This window comes from Aphelocoma coerulescens, chromosome 2, assembly GCF_041296385.1.
Source record: "Aphelocoma coerulescens isolate FSJ_1873_10779 chromosome 2, UR_Acoe_1.0, whole genome shotgun sequence".
Classification (NCBI taxonomy): Eukaryota; Metazoa; Chordata; class Aves; order Passeriformes; family Corvidae; genus Aphelocoma; species Aphelocoma coerulescens.
The window spans coordinates 125,541,504-125,569,023 of record NC_091015.1 but is presented as its reverse complement, the minus strand read 5'-3'; the positions used below and the strand labels follow the sequence as shown (position 1 = coordinate 125,569,023).

Below are 27,520 nucleotides of genomic sequence, written 5' to 3'. Positions count from 1 at the left end.
CCATCACACTTTACAGCAAATACTCCACAAAGACCTCACTGTTCTCCATCCCTGAGCTTGACACCACATTCCATGGTGAATTAATGCAGAGTCCCTGCTGGCCATGCTGGGCCTGACACTTCAAATAACAAAAAAGGAGATGAGAGAATGCAGCCACCAAACCTAGCAGAAATATGGCTGAAATTATTCTGAAATGTTCCTATTGCCCCCACTGCTCCCAAGTCTCCCCATGCTCTACTGTCATTTTATTCTCTCTTTTAAAAGAGGAAATGGATGCTAAATCAGCAAGCTAGGTTTGCTCTTTAACATAACAATTATTAACAATATACCTTTTCCCCTTTGTTATAAATTACTTTAGTGTGTAATTCAGCCAAATGAGAAGACAGACACCACTTATACACACTGTCTCCATCCTTTTGTGTGAGGCTATGACAAGCTGCATTCACCAGCCTAGAGATCTGCAAAACAGCAGCTATTTCCTTCCACTCTAGTGGCATTCATAGCTCTCCTTCTGCTACTACCTCTCTTCATCCCCAGGAAATGAAACCACTGCATACAGAAAAAGGATGAGACTTCAGTCATTCAAGATGCTGAAGACTAGAGCTTAACCTCCAGTTATTCCACAGATATTTTTTTTTCTCATGTGAGGTTGGCCCAAAAAACATACACTGTCCTACCTATACACCAAATAGTATTTGAGTTAAAAGTATAAAAACCTTTGGAGACTGTCCTTAGCTTCTTCAGCTATATGAAACGTGGCCTGTTAGGTCACTCCAGCAATGGTGGAGCACACCATTACACAGTAACCTACAGCACAGTTAGGCGCGACGCCAGTCCCACAAAACCTGGTGGCATCCCCAATAACCCTGTTCTAGTGCTTTGCACTATACCTTTCCCATGTGCACTATGCTTAACTCACAACCATAACATATGACCCTACATGACTCACACCACCATTTGCCAACAATCTCACACAGGAGAACCCAGGGAGCATGAAGGGAAAATGTGAGCCAGAGGAAACTGTGGGTCAAACAGCTTCCAGACTCCCACTGCAGCTTAATTATGTCAGGCAGCTCACATAAGAGAGAGGAGTAAACACCTGCCTCCATAGGCTTCATGTGCCTTAGTATCTTCATGGAAAAGGGTTGTCCTTTCCCAAAGACTCTGTACTGTGTTACACAAGCAGGGCCTATAGGTATTTACCTTGTCTCCTTAACATATTCCCAAAGGCGTGGATGTTCTCTCCCTGTAAGAAGCCTACAGAGCTAGACAGGATCAGGGGGACTCACCAAGACCCATGTACCTGGCAAAGCCCAGATGAAGAGAGAGAGCAATGGAGAACGTCCTCAGACCATTACGTGTGCATATGCAGGGAAGACAGAGACTGAAGATGTTGCCAATGGAATTCACACAAAGCCCTGGATAAGGGAAACAGCCTTCCAGTCCACCCTGACCTTCTGTGCAGACAGGCAGCTCACAACTGCTTACACTACTAAAACCCTGATATGTGAGCTTTGCAAAAGATAGGAAACATCAAGAGAAACCTCTTTGTTCATGTCTCTGTACAAATGTCTTGTCAAATCTCTGTGTCAACAGCATTTGTCTCTAAGTCTTGCACAATTCACTGTTAGTCCTGGGAAACCTCTAAACTAAAAGCAAGGAGTGACCGTCCAAGCTCTGGGGCAGTAGACTTGGAGCAAATAGCACAGAGGTTCCCCTGAAGTCCACCCCCTGGCAGAAGAGAAAGGAAAAAGAGATGCCCTACTCTTTCCTACCTCGTGGGGACTCATTTGCTTCAACACCTTGTGCGGAGGAGCCACCGCAGGGGCTGTGGTTTTACCTGCAGGACACACAAGAAACCTCAGAATGGCTGTGGGGAATTTGCCACAAGGCTCAACACTGATCTGAAGCTCCTGCCAGCCCTCCCAGCTGTATCACTCCAAATCTGTTTGAAACTTGCCAGCAGGCTGAAGAGGTGAATTTCACACAGCCTAGGGACACCAAGTGGGGGCCCTAACTGACACCATGATACTGATCTATATGAGCTAAAGAACCATCTATACAAATTAGGCAAATTTAAGGCATAATTACCCTCTTGAAATAGATCCCGAGAGCATGTTTTTCTGAGGACCCAGGCCTTGGGTGAATCACACAACACTGCAGACACTAGCATGTCCCTGGCATGTTCAGATTTCAGGTCCTTCGCTTCCAAGTCAGAATTTAATCAAATTTAAAGGCCATTGCTGCTCACAGTTCACTTGAGAGAGCAAGTCTGAGGTTCACAGCTGACCACATTTTCTTCACTCGCATAATGTGTAATTTTAAATCCTTCTTAACTTGGTCTGTTGCAGATCCATTATTTTAAAATGAATGCTCATTATTTAGAGATTTCTTACAGTATTAAACATTGAAGGCTAGTTCCACAATTGATTTGATCAGCGTAGCTGTGCTGAAGTCCTTGAACAATCACTAGGTTGCACCAATGGATAGGTAGTCTTGTACTTACAGTATCAAGATATTTGAAAAGCTTTATTTTATTTTTATTTCTCTCCAGCTGAACTGGTGTGAGGAGGGAGCAATGTCATTGCTCTTGGCAAGACTCTCAGCTTTGTATTTGTTTTCATGAAGCCCCAGTCAAGTTTTTGCAAACTCAGACATTTAGTTACTGTGGTTTCAATACACACTTCAGCCTATGGATGATTAGCTGAAGAAACCACCAATTCCAATTCTCTGGTAGATCACCTATCGTCATTAGTGTAAACCAACCAGCCTTTCCTCCACCAGCAGCCTAAATTCCCCAAAGCACTGTTTCCAGATGGGGAAATTGCCTTCACAGACACCTGTTACATCTCATAATATCAGATAGCACGTCTATAATTCTACCTCATACTCATCCTACAACTTTGTGAGTCACACTGCATGTTTCATGTACCCAGTGAACCAAAGCAAACAAACAGGAACTATTTGTATTCTTCTTACTTATGCCAGGACTTATAATAATCCCCTTTGAAAACACTTCCGAACAGGTAGCAGCCGGCACACAAGTTTTGCCAAGGGTTTAAACTAGTCTTTACCTGTTGCAGCTGTTGGGAAATTTCTAGCTGTTGCTAGAAATGTACTTGTACCTGCATGCTGGGATTGGGAGTGTGAGCAGGTGTTTGCAAACCACAGTTACATTGCTAACCATGTCTCGGACTCAAAACCAATCACACCAGCAGTGTCTGGCACATTACCTTGCTGCAAAGATTCTCATTCAATTCGTCTTACAACAGTGATCAGAACTGCTTTAAGCTATAAAAGCTTCTCCAGCCAATTTCTGAGTACAGCGTGATGCTCCTTACCCTGAAGGCCCTTTAAGATCTGACCTCTTTCACTGTTTTTCCTGCTGTCAGCCAGGACAGCAAAAGAAGAGGTGGTATGCAGGCTGAAAAGCCTAGCAGTCCTCAATCAGCCCTTTGTCTTTCATGCTCAGCTTTTTATCCGGGGCAACAGTCTTTTTCCATTACCAGTAAAAATGAACCCCCCAGTAGGGGTGATGAAGAAACAATAAAACTAATCATTAAGCAGGCCTGCTGAGAAGTGAATTCCAGTCCCAGGTCAGATCTAATTGCATTCTGACACTGAAGTAATGGCTGGTCATTTATATTAGCAATGTCATGTTTCTTTTTATTTATTTGTCTCCATTCTGCTCTCCATCCCGATAAAGAAAGAAATATAAACGTGGAGATTGGTGAAAAGATGTACATAGAGATCAAAATATACATATTGTCCTGTGGTGTACTTTGCAAGTTTTTAAAAAACTCTCTCTTTAGCCAAGATCAATTTTGGAAAAACTAGAAAATAATGTAGCGTTTTGGAAAATGATGAGCAACTTTAAAAAGAAGACTTAGGAAAAATTATGGTGGTGTCATGTACTATAACCAAGGAAAACCACGTATACAAGGAAGAAAAGATGAATTTAATCATGCATGTAAGGACACAGAATATATAGATATAACTGTGATTTTTGAAACTAAGGAGATTTAGATACCTACCTTTGAGTAATTACAGGAGAAATATGCTACTTTTGAGTTCAAGTGCGCCACATGCATGCACATGGTATACACACACATCCACAAATATATTCCTGAAAATAAAACTATTTTTAGGTCTCTTTCCTCCCTTGCCACCTTCCTTCTATTGCTTTTACCATTAATGATGTTTTGTCCCTGTCTGCATCCTAAGCCTCCTCCCCTGCTGTTTTTTGCCCAGACTCCCAGTCAGCCTCACAGCCTATGACTTCTTCCTTCGAGAATCTAAACAAGATGGCTTTGCATCTGAGTGAACACAATGGGCCTCTCTTCAAAGCCAAGCAACATTTTTCCTATCATTGTTTGCAGGGGAAGAGTCACTCTGCACTCTGCTCACATATTACGGTCACACAAGCCTTTTTAGCTTATGGATAGATTTGCTGTCCTAAGAGGGTTCGTACAAATAACAAGATCTCTTAATCCCTTTCTAGGTCCCTCAGCATTTGTAACAAGTTTTGTAATCACTTTTTAAATAAAATGTTCTGACCTTGCAAACTCACTTGCAAGCCAACTCAATCCTCTGGCTTTTTTCCCTCCATATAGCTTTTATGACCTCTCCTATCTGGATAGAAAGCCCTTTCCCAAAGTATCTTAGTCCAATCCTCTTGATGCTATCCAGAGTTAAAAGCCCTCAGCATGTGCTTTGGATCTGATCCCTACCTGGCTGCTGTGCTCAGAAAGGCGTTGATCAAATCTGGTAACAACAAATCAGGGCCCAGAAAAAGTAGTTGTAGAATCTGGAGTTGTTCCATCTAATTGCAAGCAGGCTTTCACAACTCATTTACTGAAGAAAACTTCCTTATCAGGTGAGGATGTGACTAACTTCCACCCAGATTTCATGCTGTGGTTTTTATCAAAAACACATGAAAATATTTTTTTCTTTATCCATAAAATCAGCTTTCCAAACTTGCCTTATCAAAAGCCACAGGATGCCCAGTGACAACCTTGCCTAGTATTTGCCACTCACTTCATGTTCTAGGGTTAGCCCTGCTAGTGAAGCAAGCCTGCACAGGTATGCCACGGTTATTTTTTTGTATGTAAGCTCCATGCCATGATGAATACACTGCCACCAGTATCCTAGGTAGCTAGTTTAACAACTCATTTATTCCGAATAATTCCAACCTTGTGAACATTCATCACTGTTAGCACAGGCATGCATTCCCTGATGCATTTGTCTGCCCACATTGGCTCTTTTTAGTTACCTGTGGTGAATCTCTTAGATTTCACCTACGGATGTCAGGCTGTAAACATCTGTGAAGGTCTGGTGCAGTCCAGCCCTTGCTGTGCACACATGCCAGAAGAGCCAGGCTGAAACACCTGGGCCTGCTTCCACCTCTGCCAGTGAACTGCTGGACAAATTCCAACAAATCACATTACTTGTGCCCACATTTCAGCCTTTCATCGAATATAGGGGCGTTCTCTAATTCTCTAGGGTATTCTGTGGCTTAATAAATGCTTACAGGGTGGGATGGATCAATGTGCAACAAGGTGGAAAACATTGGGAGATTTGCATCTAGAACTAGTAACCTACCAAGGATCTAAAATCACATTAAAAGCTAGAGGGATTTTATTCTCGAGAAGGTGAGCAACCAAAACATTACAGACAGTACTGAAATGTAATTAAATAGTAAATACTATTATAGCAATAGCTTAGCACTTTGCTTTCCAAGACTGAAAATACATTTTGGTAAACTCTAATTAAGACTCAACTCGTGAACCACAGCCTCTTTGCAGTGGATAGCAATATATGTGTCATGGTGTACAGCAACATGACCCAACAGATTAGAACAGGAAAGCAAGGAAAATGCCACATCCAACCTGCAAGTTCAGAAGGAATTAGGTAAACAAGAAGGATCCCAGGTGGAACCAGGATTAGGGCAACATGGAGTTGCTACTGCCAGGGAAATTATTAAGAACACTTAAGACCAGTAATTGTGAAGAAGGCATTTAATACCTTTTCTGAAAAATATTACCTGCATCAGCAGTGTTCCCTACGTCCTATTGAGACATGAGCACTGACTCAGGCGAGGATGTGCCGCCTCCAGAGGAACTACTGCTGAGGGCAGCACTTGGGAGCTGCAGGAGCTGCCCGCCAGCACATCGGAACGGCACTAGGCAGCCAGAGCCTCTTGCACAAGGCACTTCACAGCATCCTCTCTCCTCAGTATCAAACTGCCTGGAACCTTCTTATTCCACAGTCCCACACATCTCAGATTAATTGCAAGAGGTTCCATTACTCTTTAACACATAAGCTGCTATTTCATTTTATACTTTGCATAAGTAAACTAAATTCATTTTCACCAATTATTTTCCCTTAATTTCCATGCCCTTCCCTAATCTTGATTAAAATATTTAAAACTTCTAATCCATTTGATTTTTCAGTCTTTGACTGTCTTTTTCCTAAAATAGCAAATTATATGTTAAACTCCTATTCCTTTATGCTTTTTATTTTTATTTATGTAAATTGCAGTTTTGCACCAGAAATTGCTTGATTTTATACAAAACACACCACTTAAAACTACTATATATTATGTATCATAAATAAATGAAAACCTGCTATTTTGTTATATTTATTAAGCATATAACACATCACAACACAAATGTGCCCTGGTACAAAAATTTCAAACACCCCAAACTCAAGTTAACTCTTTCAGATCTTGATCCAAAGTTCTTTGAACACAGAGAGAATCCATTCATTGACTTTTACTGCTCTTGTTCCATACTTTTAAAGGTAGCACTAGGTTGTCTGGAGATAGAGCTGAATTTTTACACACAGCTAACCCCAAAGCCTGGGAAAGCCTGAGCTTGGGAATGACAACCCCATTATTATTCATAGAAATGATCCCATGTAGCCAGAAAATGTAGACAATTCCTGATACTGTCTTTCTTTATCCCAAAGAAAAGGCTATTGGGAAGAGTTTCAATGTGCCATATAAAATCTGTTTCACGGAGCATCTTCTGTACAGAAATGCAGGACAGGGTCACATCACATTCAGTTTCAGGTGGACACCAGGCAAACTTGGTACAATGTCACGGCCTCCACCCTATATTAAAGTATCAACATTAATGAGGAGAAAAAACAAACACGTGAGAGAGCTGTCCAACACTTATCTGCCCTCAGTTTAGGGTAACTGCAATTAAAGGTAACAGCAATCAGGAGCTTTCTAAGAGTTCTGAGAACAAGCCTTCACTTACAAAAGCTTGGTTACAGGCTTCACAGTATTCCAAAAAATCTGGTTTGTAGGAAAGTTACTCCACGGTTTTCTTGTCATTTATGGTTTTTATTAACATCCATATCAGCTTCAGCTCCTTGTCATGGACTGAATTTCCAGAAGCTCCACTTCATAAGGCTTGTTGGAGCCTATTGTACACAAGAAATTACTTGGATAAAAAATGCTGGAGTCAAGACAGAAAAAAAATCTCCTCTCCTCTTCCATCCTCCAAATGATTTATAGAGACTTAGTGTAAGAGCATATTTTACTAGTAGTTTTCTTACTCAGGAGGATAACTAATTTAGTAATTCCATTGAACAAATGACAAGTCTGATTGTCTCTGGGAGGGAAGTGAAGGAACAAAGAAACCTTGTCACACTATGTTTTTCAGGATGATGTTATACAACCCCCATACCCTTGCCAGCAACTTCTCGTGACTCATTCTCCTCTGAAAATGCTGTTATCGATCTCATATTGAGACAATGAAATTTGACTTATTTGGTGTCTGTTTCAGTTCAGTTGGCCTTTCACAGAAGCCAGAAAACATTTATAAAAACTGGAATGTAATAAGAAGATTTGGGGAGAACTTATGGATAAGTATGATAAATAAACAGAGGGCAAAAGTTACTGAGAAACTGAGGTTTCTTCCAATTCTTCCTCTTCTGAGGAAGCAGCAGAGACTTTTCATCCTCAGTCAGAGGAAACTGGTTTCAGTCTCAGTTATGTGTTAGTAACCAGCAGCCCAAGGCCATTATAATAGCAAATGCTCCATCACCAGCAGCTACGTATTACTCCACTGGGGATACCAACAGAGAAAAGGCAAAGCCTTGTTTACTGTCCTTGCACCAGCTAAGTACTCACAACCATTTCAACCAGCTATTGCAGGCCTACAGTAACACCTGAACAGGCCATTTTTAAACACGATCTTACTTGAACTGAAGGCAACAGCAACCTGATTTTGCTGTGAAGGCACTTTGGGAATCACTCTTGCTCAAAGAAAAGTCAACAGAAGCATACTCCAAAACTTACTTTGATAGGAATGAGGAATAATGGAAAAATGGGTCTTTAAGCCTAGGTGCTCTACCAAGATTTACCAGGAAGCAGGCAATCTGCCAAACACCCCTGTACTCCTTGCCCAGCTCCAAGCCTTCAGCCTTGCTCCAAAAGACCCAGGTTCCCTTCAGGCCCTTTCCACTGCCAGAGAGAGCTCTTGAAACCTTGCTGGAGCTTGCTCCCTCTCCTGCAGCACCAGGTTATTAAAGAGCCTGTATTCCTCTGCCTGCCCCCACAAACATAAATCCTTATTTTACATTGCCTCTCCTCTAACATTGAACATAAAAGAACATACTTTTTATTGAAGTTTTATCTTTGCCTGGGCTTCTAACAACCCACACTGAACACTCTTATTATGGCCCCTTCTGGATTTAGAGGTATATAAGCTGTTTGTGCTTGGCTGCATGCATTGGTATTTTTATGTTCTTATGTATCTTTATCTGTACAGTATCTCTAAATACGCTTAAAACTGTTTCAAAAAAACTCCCTAAGACTTCATTCAAGTAGAAGTGTGGAAAAGTGATCTGCTACACACATATTTCCACGTCACTTGAACTTTCACATTCAGTGAGGGCTGGAGTGTTTAATTTTGGCCATTTGTTTTAATTTGGCCATTACAGTTTAGAGGCCGTGCCCCAGATCTGGCCCTGTGAAGACGTATTTTGCTCCAGTTTAAATAGGTATGAGGCATAGCATTTTCACATCATAGAAATGCTTCTCTCTCCTCTTTTTTTTTTTCTTAATGTAAATTTTGCAATGCTAATTCCTTTCATAAGAGACGTAGGAATAAGTGGTGGTTTACAGTTCAACCTTCCCCTGGTGCCCATAAATATTTATTGTTCCTTGCCCTGTTTCAAGACCCAGATGAAATTCATCTTCCTGGGGGGAGGGAGGGGTGGCGGTGGTGGTGGAAAGAGAAGGGATGTGGAGGGGCGAACATCATCTTTAAAGTATAAATGTGGAGAAAACGAAAACAGATGCGTGGAAAGGAAAAGAGAAGCTGGTGGGAACACGGCAGGGCTGGAGCACATTTTCCCTGGGAGACGGCCGTGCCGCGCACTTCCTCGGGACGCCCCGCGGGCGGAGGGCTCCCCTGCGGACACATTCCCGGGAGGAGCGGGGAGCCGCCGGGGCGAGGGGCGGGATGGGAACGGGCCAGCTCCCGGCCAGGTCCCGGGCTACGCAAGTGCACCATCCGCCCTCCAGTCAAACCTCCATCCCTTTCAGCCAGAGAGGAAAATGCCTCCCACCGGGAAAGCTGAGGCACGGCCTGTGGCGCTGCCCTCGGCCAGGCGCTGGGCAGGGCCGTGCAGCGGGGCACCAGACGGGGCAGCCCAGCTCCAGCGGGCACTGCCGTGCGAGGACAGCCCTTCGCAGGCGGGCGGCGGCGGGGAGGAAGAGGGGGAGGAGGTGCCGGGAGGGGGACCGGGAAACTGTAACTCATTGTGGATGGGCTGGACTGGCCGGGGTGGCGAGCGCTCGCAGGCCAGCACATCCATCAACCTGCCGAGCGGCCGACAGGCTGGAGCCGCGGCTGCTCCCGCGCTCCCCGTGTCAGGAATGATCCAGCCCAACTGCGCCGCGCCGGCGCTGCCCGGCCAGCGCTCCGGCCAGCGCGCCCCATGCCGCCCGCAGGCCGCGCTGCCCGCCGGGCTCCCGCACACCTGCGGGGATCCCCAGCCTAAAGCCCCTCCAATCCCTGCGGCTGCACCCGAGGTTAATTTAATCCCGTCCTGTCCAGGCGCATTAAAGGCCGCGTTTGGTCTCGCATCGCCTCTAACTCAGCCGTAACACCGCCGGCTCCAGCAGTCCCCGTGTGTGCGAGGGAAGAACCGGGCCCTGGGGCTTCCTTCCTCTCCAGCGCTTCAAACGGGGCACACCAAGTGCTCTCTTTTTTTTCCATTTTATTGTTAAGGAAACTTCCCAGTCTGACGACTCACAAGACTCTCTGGTGGAGACACCCTCCTTGAAGGCACCAGCTCGAGCTGTTTCTCAGTTGCTGCGCCATGAATAAGTGGCTTTATGGAGCTATACATCTTAGACCTTGCCAGGGAAAACCTGGGGTCGAACTGGTGAGAAGCTCCCCTGCTGTCCACTGGTAAATCCATGACCTTAAGAGCTGCAGAAAGCCAAAAGGCTTGGGCACGAGACAAATCTCCGTTTGCAGCTTGCCCCCCACCCAGCTGGGACGCTGGCACAGGACATGAAGGCGCTGGCTTTGCTGCGATGCCTGATAGGCATCAGCTGCAACACCTCCTCATGTCACGGGGCCTTCGCTCACAGCTCCCGCTCTAAACTTCCTGCACTTTGTCTGCTTCAAGCAGAGCCAGAGCACTGCTTCAGTGATGGGGGCGGTGAGAGTGATTTGTCTGATTTCAAAGCTTTTGCTTGAAGGAGTTTGGTATTTTTTACTTTTTTTAGAGGTTGATTTAAATAGGCACTTTGAAAATATAGATAATGGCACCTGTTAAATATATGCAATTTTCTCAGCATGGCAGACCATTTATATATGATACAAATCTATCTCTCACATATTTTCCATGTCATTTCCAAATTTTCATCAATCTTTTTGTTTTGTTTTGTTGGAGCTCATATGCCCTAACATGCCAAAATAAATTAATAGATTTCTGTATTCTTTATTATTATTATTATTATTTAGTATTCAGTAGCATGGCTGTTATCCTAAAGGAGAAGATACAATGAAACATGAACAATTCTTTCATCTCTAAGAATACCAATGCAATTTATAACCTTAGGTCCTGCATTAGGAACACATTAATACTCAGGAGAGCAGTTAACACATTTTAGCTTTAGGTATGTTCTCACACCCTTCTGAAATCAAAAGTGCTTAAGTACAGAATGAAAATAGGGGAGGGGAGCTTTTATAAGAATAAACCTCAAAATATAATTATAGAATCATCAAGGGTGGAAAAGACCTCCAAGACTGAGTCCAACCATTAACTCAGCACCACTGTGTTCACTACTAAACCATGTCCCCAAGTGCCACATCCTCATGTTTTTGAAGACTTCCAGGGATGGTGATCCCATAACTTCCCTGGTCAGCCTAGGAAGCAAGCTTGCAGTGCTTGATTACCCTTTCAGTGAAAAATACCCAAACTGCTTTCCTGCAGCTGCAACTTAAAGAATATTTCTGCCTTAGGATTTATTATTCCACCATCACCAAAATGTTCTTTCTTTTTTTATTGGATAAAATAAATATGTAGTGTATTGGGGGGGAAGTTAAACATGATTGTGTTTTCAAATGAGGTGACAAGGTGGATTTTAGATGGGCAAATACAATTATTCAAAGAGGAATTCTGCTAAGAAAAAAAGGGTTAATATCCCTATGCTTAAAGAAATACACACTCAAGGGTTCAGCACAATATTTGTCCACAGTACTGAAGCTCTAATGGTACCATTTTAAGCTCTATCACTCCTGCAATACCAGCTCAGGAGCACTAGTACAGACATAATGATGATTTCATTGTGATGTATATATCTTGATCTAGCATGACAGTAATATATACTTCTAGGATACAAGAAAAGGAGGAAGTACAGAAAATCTGATAAATTCACCTCTCAAATTTCAGAGATTATTACTGAAAGCATTTCTTGCAATGTTGAAGTGTTTTCCAGGAACCCTCTGCCTCTGATACAAAGCCAGTCCTGTCCCTGTTCAATCGTGTGCTAGATCTGACAGGATAAGATACCAGAATGATTCCCACTACCTCCAGTATGAAATACGACATGTGCAGTGTGAAAGGTGGCTCTCATCTTTATGAATGAGCACACCTTGGAAGAATCAGGCTCACCTCCAACACTCTGATCTTTCTGCACATGTAATTAGCACTATCAGCCTGGCATTTTCCTAAATTATACCTCTGCATTTTGAGGACTGCACTTTTTATTCTCAGCATTCCTGCAAGTGGAGGATTTTAAAGGATCTTCGTTGCAGCCAGCAAGGGCAACTGTTTCTGCAGCAAGGCAGGTGGGAAACTAGTACAGGAATTAGCTCTAGAGTGGTGTCATTCCAGTTTGTAGTGTAGCTGCTGCATTCTTAAGAAATAACATCAGGCTTTCACTGGTGTCTGGAAAACATCATTTACTGTGCAGGTACTCTGTCAGCTGTTGCAGGACAAAGGACACTAGTGAAAGATTCCATATGATGTGTCATGCTGAAAGACTACTGTTCCGTCAAACTTTTCCACTTTCAGCAGTACATAGTGCTGGAAAACACAGTGAGGAAAAAAAAATCTACCAAAAATACCTGGAAAATATGAAAACAAAAAGGTATTACTCTCACCAACGAAGCATTCTCACCAATGCAGTAAGTCTGCTAAAATTTACAGAAAGATTGAGGTATTATACATGGGAGAAATTAATCTTACATTAATTCTCAAAGGTGACCATGCATGTGGCAACTTTGTCAAATCATTCATTTTTGACTACAAGGAAGTTTAATATCTATTAGAAGAGAAACATGGCTTCCTCAGAAAATCTCTTAAAAAATTGTTGAGATTGCTGGTTTAAAGTGAACCTACTAAAAGATGAGTATAAGCAAGTCTTAAAAAATAATTTACTGAAATACCAGCAGTCACACAGCAGTATTTATGCTAGGTGGCTGCCCTGTATTAAATGATACAGATTCAAAAGGATTCAGCTACTCAGATAACATTCAAATTACAATTGAATCTGAGCCAAAATTCTAGATCCAGATACTCACATAGATATTTATGGAAACCAAATCCAAATGTAACATGGTTTCATAGCTAATGAAAGAATAACAAGTAGCTGTTGCTAGTTACTGGACCTGTCATACATTATTAATTGTGGATCATCCTTGCCAGCTCTCATGGTTATTCTGTGCTTAGCTCTTACACTAATCAGTATTTCTCTTGAACTACTAGTTCCTGGAGTCATATGAATATATACAAATCTCATCTTTCTGTCTGTATTCTTTTAGCATGTCCTAACAAATTCTCACAATAAAGTAATACATCTTGTGTGTACAGAGAGGGAAATTCAGAGCCTTGTCTTACTTCCCTTATAGTCTGCAGAGGAATTCCAGCTTTTTTTTCATTAAACTTTTGGCGTATTACCTGGGCCTGCATCACAATAGGTCTTACATGAGAAGACACAACCCAAACTGATCAAGATACTGCATATTGATAAGCTATTATCTATCAAGTAAGTAAGAGTAACTGCCTGGAGGAGTGCTCTTGCCATGTCCAAACTGTGAGGTACTTTTGAATTAAAATGCCTGTTCTGCACTGACTGTTCTGACATCAAGAATGCCCCTGACTCAGGAGCTAAAAGAGATCACAATCATGGCAGAATTAACAGCAGAATCCAAATCCACTCTGAATCTATACTTTTTAATCTTTAGTTTAGTAGATAAATGCTCTGTAATCTAAATGAAGTACAAAATAAAGCACACCTGGCTTCTGGCCATGTAGAAAAAACTCTGCATATATTGGTCCACTGATTCCACATCCATTTATTAAGGAAGAAATAAGCCCATTGTAACAGGAGAGTGCCATAGGATCCGTATCTCCAGCTTTGCAAATGAACATGCCTTGATGTTTAATTTTCCGTGAGTTCCTCTGCATTTAGGTACCAGCAGGAGACCATTATACTGTGACAGCACTCAGTTCTGATGACATTATCTTAAACTTTTCCCAGTTGTCTGTCCTCACCCCTGTTGTGCTGCTGTCATCTATTAACATTCCACTGACAACAATGAGAGATGTTAGAGCACAGCGCGTTAACCCGGTAGCCAGGCTGGGGTGCTTTCACCTGGACATACGTTTGGCAGTAGCTATAGAGATAATTAGCTGGACGACACTGTGCCAGTTCCTCACAAGACCCATCTTTGCACTTATAATTCATGGATTCGTAGCTTTTTATGGCCAGAAAAAAATCATTAGGTCATCAGGCTCTCCTCCACTGTTATAAAGGCCATACAATTGCACTCGCTCCTGTTGTTAACCCAATTACTTGTGTTTCACTGTCTTCCAAAAAAGACATCCAAAGACTTCAAAAGATGGCAAACCCACTTCTCCCTTGGAAGTTTATCCCTACAGCTAATCACCCTAAGTATTACACAACTAATACAGGCTTGGGACTAATAAAGCTTAGTCCCCTATGGATTCGTTTCATGGTTGATTGACTTCGATGCCTAACAAGCTGTGAGCTCTGATTAAAGTTTCTTCCTATATACAGAACATTTTTAAGGTCTTTTCCCCAACTCCTTGTGGATCCTCTGTGTGTTACTAATGGGACAACTCACATTATGGCCCTTACTACTTCAGATCACTACGGATCTCTCTGTCAGGATTGCTCGAAGAGATGTTTCACTACTCTTGACCAAATACTTTAATGAAATCTGTAGAAACATAATTGCTTTTCAGACCCCCCCGCCCCACACTAAGAGTGACTGCAGAAAAACATGTTCAAAAGTTACTGGAGGCACTTGTACAAATACATGCATGCACAAATACACATGGCATCATTACTTGCATTTTTTTTCTAAATAATTGTGCCTTATTTCTTTTAAATTGTTTGTTTCTCTCTTCCTCATTACGTTTTTATTTTCCTCCTCAGTATTACTTTCATCTCCAAATCATAGTGCCCCTTAGCGCCCAGAATTTGCTCTGAACTGAAAACATTAATGCACTCAGTATTGTTTTTAATATGATGAACATCTTGTGTTACTTCTCTTTCTTATTCTCTTGGGGTTTTTTCACAGGTTGGAAAATTTTTATTTCTCTTTTCTGTATTCTTGCAATTTTTTCCTAATACAGACATCATGATATGAAGATGGGCCCATATGCCCGACTGTTTTGCTGTATTTTTCCAAACATCTGAGCTGGTCCAATAAACAAAAATGCATCCCTTGCTACAAATCTTTCCCATATTCTTAGACCACTGTAGTTACAACAACATTGCTAAGAGACAGCAACAGTATGCCATGTTTTCAGTGTTAGTCTCCCCAGTGTCAGATAGAGGTAAAAACACCTCCTTATGCTACTCACAACTCCCCTTCTTATATATCAAAGGACCACATCAGTCTTTTCCCAGAACATCTCACTGGGAACTCATGTTGAGTGACTTGTCTTCTCTGACCTCTAAATCCTTTCCAGAGCTTTCTAAGACACAGTCTTCCTATTGTTCAGAGAGAAACTGCTAATGTTCCTCCAAAATACTATACAAATTACACTAGAAGAAAGGTTTGTTGCAAACAATTGTTTTGGACAGCAAAAAAGAGTCCATAGCCAAGTTTCCCAAAATCAGTGTAATAAATATCTAACAGAAAAAAATTTAAATTAGGAAGACTGAAACATACTATGCTAATCTTAATATGTCTGCTTTGATATTGTGGGAGAGATAGAAAGAATAGAAATGGGAATTCACATGCCAATTTTGATGATTTCTATTTTGGACCAAAGAACAGAAAAAACTATGTTGCAAAGTTCTGTATTTTCCCCTCCTCTTTCCCCTATTTTAGGCAGACTTTATTTAGTAGCACTGATAATCAAGCCTTGTGTGTCTGAAAGTAGTGAACTGAAATGGTATGAAGCAAAATCAAAGGCTGTTTTGAAAATAAAGGGCTTGCTTTCCTTTCAGTATTTATGATAGTAAAAGTGAATTCATAGCTTATAGAGATGTTGAAACACTCAGATTAACTGCTTTGACAGTCTTTGAGAAAAACAGATCTCTAACCACTGAAACCGTGTTTAAATATTTTTTTTTGTTTTGCATATTACTCAACTAAATTATCTTTTTCAGAATTATTTTTATTAATCAGTTCCTTCTCACCTAACCACTGTCAGTTTTGCTAATTAAAAGAAAAGTCAGCTGTTTGACACTATGTTCTTTTGCATCTACAATGAAATCTAATAAAGACTGAGGAGAAAACTAGTAATTTTCTTGTGGGAAAACCATGGTTAACTTCCACTGGGTCATCTGACAAGAAAATAGCACTAAGTGACCTTCATTTTGGTGATTATATACCAGTTCCTGAGACAACCATTCTGCTTGTGGACCAGCTCCTTGAAGAGCTGTCTGTCTCCAGAAAAAGGACTGAGAATGCTCAGCTCCTGTCAGATAAGAAGGAACTTGCTGTGCCAAGTCCTACCTTTGAGAAAATGTTTCAGGTGACAGTTAAGAAAAAAAAAAATTATAAAATGACAGTTAAGAAAAGTTCTTGTAGAAAAGGAGTGTTGATCAAGTTGCTTTCAATTGAAGCTTGCAGACAAGAACAATTTTAAGTTTAATCTTTATTTACAGTAGTAGTAATAAAGGAGTAGCACGATCACTAAAGATTTTATTTTTCTTTATACCTTGTTGAAGAATATGCAGATGTCCTTCAAGGAAAATGAGAATCAAGCCTTTTAATTGTAAGAAATTAATGGCTGTTCTCTTTTCTGATGGATTTAATGGTTGCAGAGATCTGACTCTGAAAACACTAACACAGAAGTATATGCATCAAGTTATTTTCATTATCAGAACCCAATATTGGCTTGTTTATACAGCTTTTAATAGTAAACGACAAGCCTAAGAAAAAAAAAAAGAAGTTAGAAAAAGTCTAAACCTCAGGCAATACATAAATCTGCTGATACTGCAAAGTCAGCACTCAGTGCATCCATGAAAGAAAGCCAATGGAGGTAAACAAGGCTTCTAACTATGGAAGTTAATTAGCCCTATTTTTAGCTAGAAGGGAATTTCTGTAAAAAGATAGATAAAATACTAAGGCCACCTTAAGGATTCATCCATATATTCCTTCCAGCCATGCAGGAAAAAATATTTCCCATGAGATTACAAACAAAGAGGGATTAATTAGTAAGAGATAATTCTCAGGCATTGCACAATGCATTCATGTCCCTCAAGTCAGCACATTTTACTGAATGATAATGTCAACAGCATAGGTTCTTACTGGTCAAAATTACATATGCATGATGCCTCTCAATTTCAAGACTATAAAAATCTAAAGGGATTTGAATTTGTATCAAGGCACCGGAGACATAGTGATATGATACAATTTCTAATGTGGGTTCATTCCTGACTTGAAAACTTTTGAGTTCAAACTACTGATAATGAACATGGGGGGATTTGCTTTTGATTTTTTCAGCTTTGGGAACAAGCCTGCTGGAAAGGTCATCAGTGGAAGCTGCAGGTGCACATCGCCTCTGAAGATGTTAACCTAGAAGAAAAGCCATGATCCCCCTGAGATAATACAATGTGATAGTTATAGGAAGGCTTCTAAACAGTAAAGGAGGAAAGTTCTGGTGCAATCTTATGACAGGAAAGCAAAAATTTTAGCTTAAATTTTAGATGAAGCTCTATTGGTTCATGAAAATGCCCTGTGATTGTCTGTGACAGCAGAGGACTGCTGACTTAGAGGTCTCCTCCAGTCTCATATTCCTGTATTCATTGGAAAACACCCACTGACATCATTGTAGATGAGAGCTGAATTTGTTCTGAATTTGACTGGAAATCTGTCCCTTAGATACTGAGGTCAGATTTGGAAATACAGCCTTAAACTCTTTGCTTCTTTAGTCATGAAATAGGTATGCCACTTGTGTACTACAGTAGGCAAAATCTTCATGGGTACATTTGCAAAAAAAAAAAAAGTGATGGGGACAAAAGAATGCCATGTGTATTCCATGCCTAGACACAGTGCCATTTGAACTCAAAACAAAATACAGAGCAGAGGATGCTTGTGAAAGAGGAGCCAGTCCTCGCAGTCATTGACTGAAGAGAAATCTCTGGCAATCTTTAGTTCGGGTTCTCAGACAGCTTTAAGGAAATCAAGGGTAGATATCTTTATCATTAAGCAATAAAGCTCGAAGGAAAAAGAATATCCTTGTGAACACCATCTCTCTAACCATCTCTGATAAATTAACTGTCTTAATCCCTTTTCCCACTCCTTTTTTCCACCCATCCTTTTTTTTTAAGTGACTACGCCCTTTCACCTGCTTCACTCTCACCCTTGCCAGCTTCAGGACTTGGAGCAATTCAGAAAGCCCTGCCAGCAAACCTCCCGCTCCACTTACTGCTGTGCTGCCCCACCTCCCTTCTGCTGCTCCACGGCCTGGCTGAAGAGACTGGGATTGGCAAGGGAGCAGGTGAAACACTCTGGAAGGCAGACAGAGGGAAGCAGCAGGTTCCCAGCTTGTAGCAGACGGAATAGGACTGAACTTTTCTCCCACGAGACCCAAGCAACCCATAGCTAGATGGAGTTGCCCTGCAGTCACTATTCATTTTCCAGAGACATCAAAGGTCTAGCATGCTACATTTTGCACTGCTTCTTCAAAAAAAGTAAGATGCTATTGAAAAATCTAGTAAATGCACTGCATTTTCATGATAAAAATTGTAATTGCAATTGAAGTGGTGTTTAATAATTTTAAACAAAGCTCTGGGGCATTCTAAGAAAAGAAATATAGGGCAAAGGATTCTTTTGTAATATAATACAAACCCCTCACTCAATAATATATTAACAAAATTTATGTAATTAATTAGTGGAACTTAATGAACATTTAAACATATTGTGCCTCTGGCTATCACAGGGAAATATTCTGGTCAATGAATGGAATCAAATTAGTTAAGGAACAGTAAGGAATTTTTTTTCTTTAAACAAGCATGAAAAGTTATCTATTAAAAAATTATACCTAAAAATGAAGAATAAGTACCTGGTATGTAGTGTTTGTGTCTGAGATCACTCTCATTTAGAAGCTCACTAGTTCATTGCAATTACAAATTAAAAGCTTTTCATTAATATTCATATTTGTGGAGCTAAATAGCTGCATTTCTGGCTCCAAACCAAACCAGGCTTTAGACAAGTGATTCCTGAGACCACAGCAGCAAAGTACAATATATACACAATGTATATGTTGATAGCAACAACCATACATTTCACAGAAAGTCACATTTGCCTAAATTTTCTAGTGCGCTACAACACAGCAGGAATTTTTCCTGTGATCTTGAATTATAGATGTGTAGATATTTTGCCAAATTTTATTTTCCAGTTGAATTACTAGAAAACAACAGCAAAAAGTTGCAATGTATAAAGGAAAACAATGTCTGAGTCCCATTGGGAAAGTCTATCAACAGCATCCTTTTGGGTAGGAAGTTCAGCTAGGACAAACTTCCTAGCCTTTTGCTTGCAGGAACTAACCATCTCAGCTAAAATCATAAAACTTTCTGGAATGCCAAGGTACATGAAGAAAATTTAGATATGAATCATGTTTATTTAACTTTTATTTAAAGATAGCAATAACTCCTTTGCACTCTTTGGCAGCCTAGGGCTGCTTACAAGTTACACCTGTAACTCCCATTACGTTAATGAGATTATACCTACTCATTAACCTCTAGTGTATTAATGGCTAATTATGTGTCTTATTATTTAAAAGTGGATGCCCCATACAGGTTGTGTGGGGATAGGGGAGGGATAGCTGAATGTGAGCAAAGGTTTAGGTGTGTGAAATGAAAAGGTAAAGCTGTATCTACAAAGGGTTCTTAGAGGTTAAATATTTCACATTAGGAGGATATTCATTACACTATATTTAGTTTAGATGAACGTGCAGGTGGAATAAAGACAAAGCACTGATATTGTAACTTGCAGCAGGCATTTGCTTCAAAGATGCTCTTGGTATCAGGGTGAATTTCTTTAGTGCCAGTTTCATCGTCTCCTTAGAGCACTCACATGTGCCCTACAGCATGTAAAAGTACAAGATGTGCTAAATATATATATATTCCTGGTTTGTCTTCTGAGGCAGTATTAAATTCAGGTCATTTTGACTGAACTATAGAAATTTTTCAGCTACAGTCCTTTTTCAGAATAGAGGTGTTTAAGTGTGCTGAGTAACATACAGCTATTTTACCCAATTATTTTGTGTAGAGGGAAGATAAGAATATATTTTAAAACATTTCAATTATCAATACTATTTACCTATTTAAATGTTTAACAATGTTTCAATGTGAAGCATTTTGATTCCTGGAGTAAAGAAAAATTTACTTTTAAGTTCTCTTGAAGTTATTTCTCATGTAGTAAAAAATCTTCCTCAAAATCTTACCCAACCTCTTGTTACTCATCTCTTTTTTTAACTGCTAGAAAGCCAAACAACCCATTCTACACAAAGTCCTTTTTCTTAAACAGAACTTCTCAGACAGGGCTTAGCCTGCTGAACAACATTTAATCACTACCACCAAAGCACAGTTACAGTGTCATGCAAAAGATAATGTCACTGAGTCTCTAGGTATGAGAAAGATGATTTGTTTGACTTGATTTTTTTTTTTCCTAATAGCACTGAGAAATCCCTTTAGGCAAGACCCTTTTTTTTTTTCCTTTGTTTTAATTTTTCCTTAAGCAAAAAGGAGTGGGACTCATTTGTTAGGTGTGTGAGACTTTGCAGGTCTGGTTTTACAATACACCATTTAGTCTTTGGTGAGGCTTGTTAAACCCTGAAAGAAGTCATGCATTGACTGAGTGACGCCACCCTGAGGTTGATTCCCAAGGGAAAGTAAAGATTCGGTCCTGCCTTACAATCATTAGGGTGACCGAGAACACCTTCTAGCAAGTGATAGCGTACCCAACCTTGGCAAGCTGCATAATAACATTCAACCCAGTGATCTAATTATTCACTTCTAATATAAAGGGCAGGGTTCCCTGGGAAATCAGGAGCAGGGCTGAGAAATACATTTCACAATACAAACGGAGGCAGTTTGTCAGGATTCTAACCTGGGAAAATTAACTTATGAAGCTGTCCTATGCATCCAGTGTGCCCAGTTCAGAATAATTTCATATTTATGCAGGGAGGATCTTTAAAGCACTAAATTATCAGGCTTGAACACCTTGTTTGAAATATCACTTTAATTTGTTGTGGCTCAGAGATCTTTAACTTCTTATTAATTATGGAGATGCATAATATAAATATATACATAAGTTTAGCATAGCAGTTTAAACTAAGCCTTAGTGACCTGCGAACATAAGAGAAATTTATAGGTAGAAAACATCTTTCATATAAGCCAATGAGAAAGTCAGCAGAACTGAAGATAGCATATAAGACTTTTCTTCAATGTCAAACATCTTTTTCATGATCATGTCTTCATTTTTTCTTTCTTCTGTGAAACCTTGTGTGCTGCCAGGTAACAAATTTTTGCTGTGTAAAGGTACACATTTCCAAATATATCCTTAAATACAAACTGAAAATGTTTGCATGTTCATTCATTTGTACACCTACAACTTTGGATTTGTTTGCAAAGGAATAGCTACACATATCAAAGAAGTTACTGTTCTATACCTCTGTACACAGAAAAATAGATTTTTCTGCAAGTATATTTCAAACTGTGTAATATTTGAACTACAGCCTAAGCAATTACCTGAGCAGTCTACTGGGAATGTACATATTAGAACAAGTTGTAAAATAATCTCTTCCAAATAGCTATTAAAAACAAAATTACAGATCCTAGGCCAGATCCTCAGCTGTTACAAATTGGTGGCTGTTACAAGTCTCTGACTTCATGTGTGCAAAGTTTGAGCTCCAAGAGAAATTTTACAGTAAAACTACAAGTTCCTGAAAAATGAGGTTCAGAGTAGAAGCACAGGTGGTATTCACACCATCTCCTTCAAATTCCTTTAGGCATTTAGCCTGGCTTCTCTAAATCATGCCTGCCTCCTCTGTACTGGCAGTATGAGGAGCCTGGGTTCCTCCAAACTGCACCATAACAGATGACTAAAGTAGAATCAGTCAGACAATGTAAATGCCCTGAATACCACAGAAAGGTCATGTCTTCTGTCCATATAACTGAATTGCTAAAGAGACTCTGCTTTCAAGAAAAAAAAAAGAAGTATCAAGCCATTTCATTGTAAAGGTTGTGGTTATTTACAAAAGCAAATCAGTTGCTGCTCCAATTTCTGCATCGCTTTCTAATTTCTCTGGGATTCTCTTAATTAAAAAGTATCCTGAATATTGTCTTGCTGTCTATAATAAGAAAGATTCTTATTTTCTTCTTTAATGATGGTCTAAATCTAGTGTAGTAACCAACTGACTAACATAGGGAAATCCCAATCTTTCAGCTCCATTGTATAATTTATACAATATGTTCAACACTTTCCCACATAATAAACGTGGGAATCCCTTACAACCAGTCCAAGGTCTGAGGTTTTTTGTATGAATCATGTTTGCTGCATCCTGGCTTAACCACACCCCCAACTACTTCTGCTGGGAGCCAAAGAGTTACTGCAATCACCACTGGTAGGAGATATCATGTGCAAAGGCATTATTTACAGCAGGATGCAGTGAAGATGAGAGACAGAGACTGATAACTTTATCTCAGGGGTTACCTGGGAAAGACTGCTCTAGGTCTATTTAAAAGAGTAACTTTAAATAATGAATAAATTAAGAGATATTATCATTCAAATATTACTTCTTGCTATGACAAATCTTTCATGTAACCCTTAGCCAGGTTCTGTTTATTTAAGGTGATGCTCATTTGAATAGTTTGGGAAAGAAGTGCTTTCACTGTACCTGTTATTCAATTTGACAGTTCTTTGCAACATGGGAGAGTCATGTTTGAACTTGTACAGAGAAATGTCATTGTCTTGTCTTTAGAAAAGATATTCAAGATACCTCAGATAATGTTCACATGCATTTAGCCTCTCTCACTGGAAAATTAATGTCTGACAGAAGTTTTTATGTAAGTGAGAGGGCAAATGACAACAGGTTGTCCCATTATTAATGCAAAACCGGCAATTTTAGTCAGCCTTCAAAAACTAATGTGTAGTTACTGAGTTGTGCTCAGCACTGAGAATCAAGCTAGACAGCTGCCTGTAACATAGATGTCTCCACTGTACATTTATTCCTATTGCTTGGAGCCCTCACAGATGCTCAAACATAGCATAGGCATAATCACCTCTTCTGTCAGACATATTTAACTTCTTTTATTCTGTGTTGTCAGATGAATCCCAGCTCCACCTATTGCAAACAGGAGCAAGAGTTTGTCAAGGCTTTAGGCACTCAGCTCAAATCTGACCACCTGACTTGGACTTTTGCTCTGAATCATCCTCTGGAAGAACCTCCTAGATACACACCTGTCTGTTGACTCCAGAGGGAACCAAATCTAAAGGCCAGTCGGCTAACTCAGCCACCTATGTCAGAAACTGGATTGTGAATGTTAAATAAAGCCACTCACAGTTATAGGGGGGTAAAAAGAGCAGAAAAGGTTTGGTGCGACATTTTTAAGAGTGAGTTTTTTAGAGCATTTTCCTCGTTTGAAGTGGGAGGAGGAATTCTTGAAAGGAATTGCTTTTGCACTATCATGCAAAGGTGCCCTAGTTACAGTCCAGCCATTTGTTGAACACTGCGAGTTTGCCATGTCTGCATTCACTGTATGAAGCAAGGAAGTCAGAAATAGGGATCCTGAGTTTGGTTCTTATCTACATCACTGATTCAGTTTGTAATATTAAGCAAGTCAAGTAAGTGGTGTCAGGGAGGCAGCACAGGTTTTCCCACATCACAGAAATGCTGTTTGGCTGAATTAATTTATGCTTATGAAGCACTTAAACTTTTTTTGAGAAGTCAGTGTAGTAGTACGAAAAGGAGTTTCTCACAGGTTCCACAGGCGCTGGGATCCAGAGGAACTGTGGCAATTAATCAGCACTCTTAGAGAGTGAGAGCACTGTGCCTCTCTGAAAGACAAGCATACACAAAAGTTAAGAAATTGTTTATTCCAGCTGTAATAGGAAACTTTTGTATATAATTTCCCTGCTTACTCAGAGGCACTTTAACATCTGTCAGGCCAGGCCTAGCACTTAGCACACAGATCTAAGGACAGAAACACATGCCCCATTTCCTGATAGCAGCTTGCCCACCACTGCTGCCAGACTCAGGGACCATGCATAAGACACCAGGCTCAGTTCCACCAGTGTGTAGCTGGGCTTCATGGACCAAATCCAAATTTGTGCAGGTGTAAATGAGAGCCACACAGTCTGTTCCATGCCTTTAATGAAATTTCAGTTCTCATTACATGGCACTCTCTTCCTTTTAACCATTCAAGAAGGTTTAAGGACTTCAGCCAAAAGTTGTTCACCTTCCATTCCTTGCTTCTTTGAGGCACGCAGCATCAACCAGCATCCTTATCAATGGCTCCAAACATCATTCCCATCCTCTTCCCATTCAGATAGTGCCAGTCAGGTCAAACAGCAATCACCACAAGATTTGGAGGTGTTCAGGGAAAGAATGTTTAAGGGGATCCACACTTTCCTTTCAGATCCCTGATTTCAGTCAAAATTACTTCAAGCTCTGCTATAGAAAAATCGCATCTTTCACCCAAACACCACCAACTCACTCTTCTCTCTTGTATTTAATCATAATTCCTGTTCACTGAGTTGTTCTTTCTCCTGGGTTTATACACTTGTATTCCTCTCCACTTTTACTCAATCTTTGAGCATCTGGTAGTATCCAATGCTGCCAAGTTTTCCTATGAGAGCAAGCACGCTCAGAGGCCAATAGTGACAGTAATCACTGTAACAGACAATTTCAAATATTGTGTGCTCCTCTTACACTACAGGGACTGCTCTCCCAGCCCAAAGGGAAAAAAATAAAAACTGAAAACCTTAGAACTATCCAAAAATATGTATTTTAAGCTGGTAAGGAAAGCTAATGCAGTGGTTTTATTTTTTATTCTTTACACCTACAGACCTCTACATGCATTCACACATCTATACTTCAGAGCACTTTATAACTTCAGTCATAATTTAGAATTTTTAAAAGGCATACAATGCAAGGCATTGCAACTGATTGCAGTTTGTTTCTATCACCCAGGGTCTGGAAGCATAAGCAATGTTGCATTCCTTATCTGCTGTATTTCCTTGTCTCCTTTTGCACCCTGACAGAGGATTAATCACCTGATGGGAATACCACAGACTGCAGATTTCTGGTGGGAAATATATTTCTGAATGACTTCACACTAGTCAGAAGTTCATGATGTCTATGATTTATTGTCTCTAATGAATTTCTCATTTCTTTTGAGAATTTAAACTAGTTCAGCTGCTCCTAGTGATGAGGCACAGAATGCAAATACAAGGCCATGGTAACTCTGTGAAGCTCATATTTGGAAGGCAGCTTCTCCAAAATACGCAGAGAAATTATGACTTTAGACCTAAGGAGGAGAAGAGCAACTTACTTTTCAGCTGTTTCCACATTCTTTTCTGGCTGTGCTGTAAAGACTTATACATAGAAAAAGAAATGTAGAAGAACTGTGGCCAAAATCTGAAGTCCTCCTTCAATTTTCATCACATTTTTACATGGCAAACTACCTCTCAGCATACTTCCATGTAATAAGATACACACGTGGAAGAGCAGAAAGAAAAACAAGGCCAAGATGTCAGGACTGCTCTTTGGCATATTCAGGACGTACCAACTGCAAGCTGAAAACGAGAACAGCTCAGGTAACAGACACTGTTGGACAGATGGGGTTTATAAACCCCAGGAGGGTAGAACTGCTCAGTAGGATCATTCAAAAGCAAAGGCAGATGGCAACATCTTACAAATTCTACCCTGAATAAGGATTTCAGGTTCAGCGCCCTGATCTGAAGGAGCAAAAATAGCTTGGCCGACATCACTCAATGTTTCAACTAATTCTTAAAGCATTTTTATTTCTTAATATCTTCCTCACTGTTCAGTTTTGATGTTCAGTGCTATGCCTCCTCTTCAGCCTTGTGTATGGCTAGTAATTTCTTTGGGATCAGAAAACTATAAAAGCAATGTTTAATCATACAAAATAAACACTTAACATTTTGCCATGTCTAAATATACTTCTGAAAACATACAATATCTTCTTCGGCCCAAAAAGACTTTAAAGGCTGTCTTCACTGAGCAATGTGATGAAAAGGACTAAAAATATTCAAGATACTGGCAGTGTTTTAAGTGTTAAAAAGTAAAACACATTTGAGCATGCATGCGAGCAAGGGTCTGGCTCCTGACTGGTCTGCCCCTGTGTAAAGGGGCATAAAGTCTTTCTGTTCTGATATGAACAACTGCAAGTGACAATGCTAAGCAAAAGTACTGGAAAACTAAGGTTATCAATAAGTCAGTAAGCTACAACCAAGCTAGTAAGTCAAGCAGATGTTTATCCATAGTCATATTTATATAAATGCCATACACTTATAAGTTTGAGCTCACAACAAAGCCAGAGAATTGTCCTAATGCTTGACTCAGGAGAAAAGAGACACTTTAGAGATAAATAATTGGTTAGGCTTTCTTCCCTCTGTCATTCCCCTAACAGTCTGGATGTGCTTGTCCTCCATGTTGAGAATTTATGTGTTTCCTGCAATGAAGAGAGGTTTCATCTCCTTTCAACTATCACATTCACCTCTTTCAGAAGTTTTGCTTTGCCCAAATTCTTTGACAAGGAGTGAGTGAAATCTCAACCCCACTGAAGGCAGTGGGAAATTTGCCATTCACTATAACAGAGCCAGGGTTTCAACAGAAAGTTTACATCTGTAGAAGACCAGACTGAATCTAGTCCAGTGTTTGTGAAGTGCTTTGAAGTAGAGAGTGTTGCAGCACAGAAAGTATTGGTATGATTACTATTGCTATTGAGTGCATGACAGAGAAGGTAGAAACCTCAGAGTGAACTGGAAGGAACACTGATTCTGGAGATCTTTCTCAGAGGTCGGTACATAGCATTTTTCTAAACAGTTTCCTTTAAAAGTGTCTAGTAAAATTCTCTTTCAACTTAAATACTTTCTTGGCATGTTAATCAGAAGCAGATCTTCCTACCAAGCACAGCCATCCTGATGGAAAGCATCCTATCTTTTCCTTTCCATATTTTTCCTAGAATTTTATTACTGGTCTCTAAAGATTAACTGAAATTACTCTAAATCTCTAAAGATTAACTCTCCACAGAGAGTTTAAATTTTTTTCAGAAGCACTGCAAAAGCCACGCTGGAAGGGAGAAACTGTGTTTTGCTTTCAGCCTGTCTGTTCTTCCTCTGAACTACAATGTGGCCCATGCACTTCACTGGCCCATGGAAAAGAAAGCCTGGGATCCAGTATTGTTGGCAATTATAAGCTCTTCCATTACTTGTGGTTGTCATGTATTTATTACCGCCAGACAAGACAACAGTTGGTCATCAAGGAAAAAAAAGCCCTCTCCCATGATCTCATTAACTAGTTTATTCTG

The 27,520-nt window shown here is 40.3% G+C and overlaps 1 long non-coding RNA gene across 2 annotated transcripts in view; it reads right to left on the bottom strand.

Moving 5' to 3' along the window:
• The window catches only part of LOC138105087 (uncharacterized), a 74,200-nt gene that overhangs the window by 10,274 nt on the left and 36,406 nt on the right, over window positions 1–27,520 (bottom strand). Inside the window, exon 4 of one of the 2 annotated variants that reach the window (XR_011148377.1) lies at window positions 23,945–24,023. The exons of the other annotated variant lie outside the window; for it this stretch is intronic. This is a non-coding gene — a long non-coding RNA (uncharacterized lncRNA). Of the gene's footprint in view, window positions 1–23,944; window positions 24,024–27,520 lie in introns of those variants that run through there. 2 annotated transcript variants of the gene reach the window in all.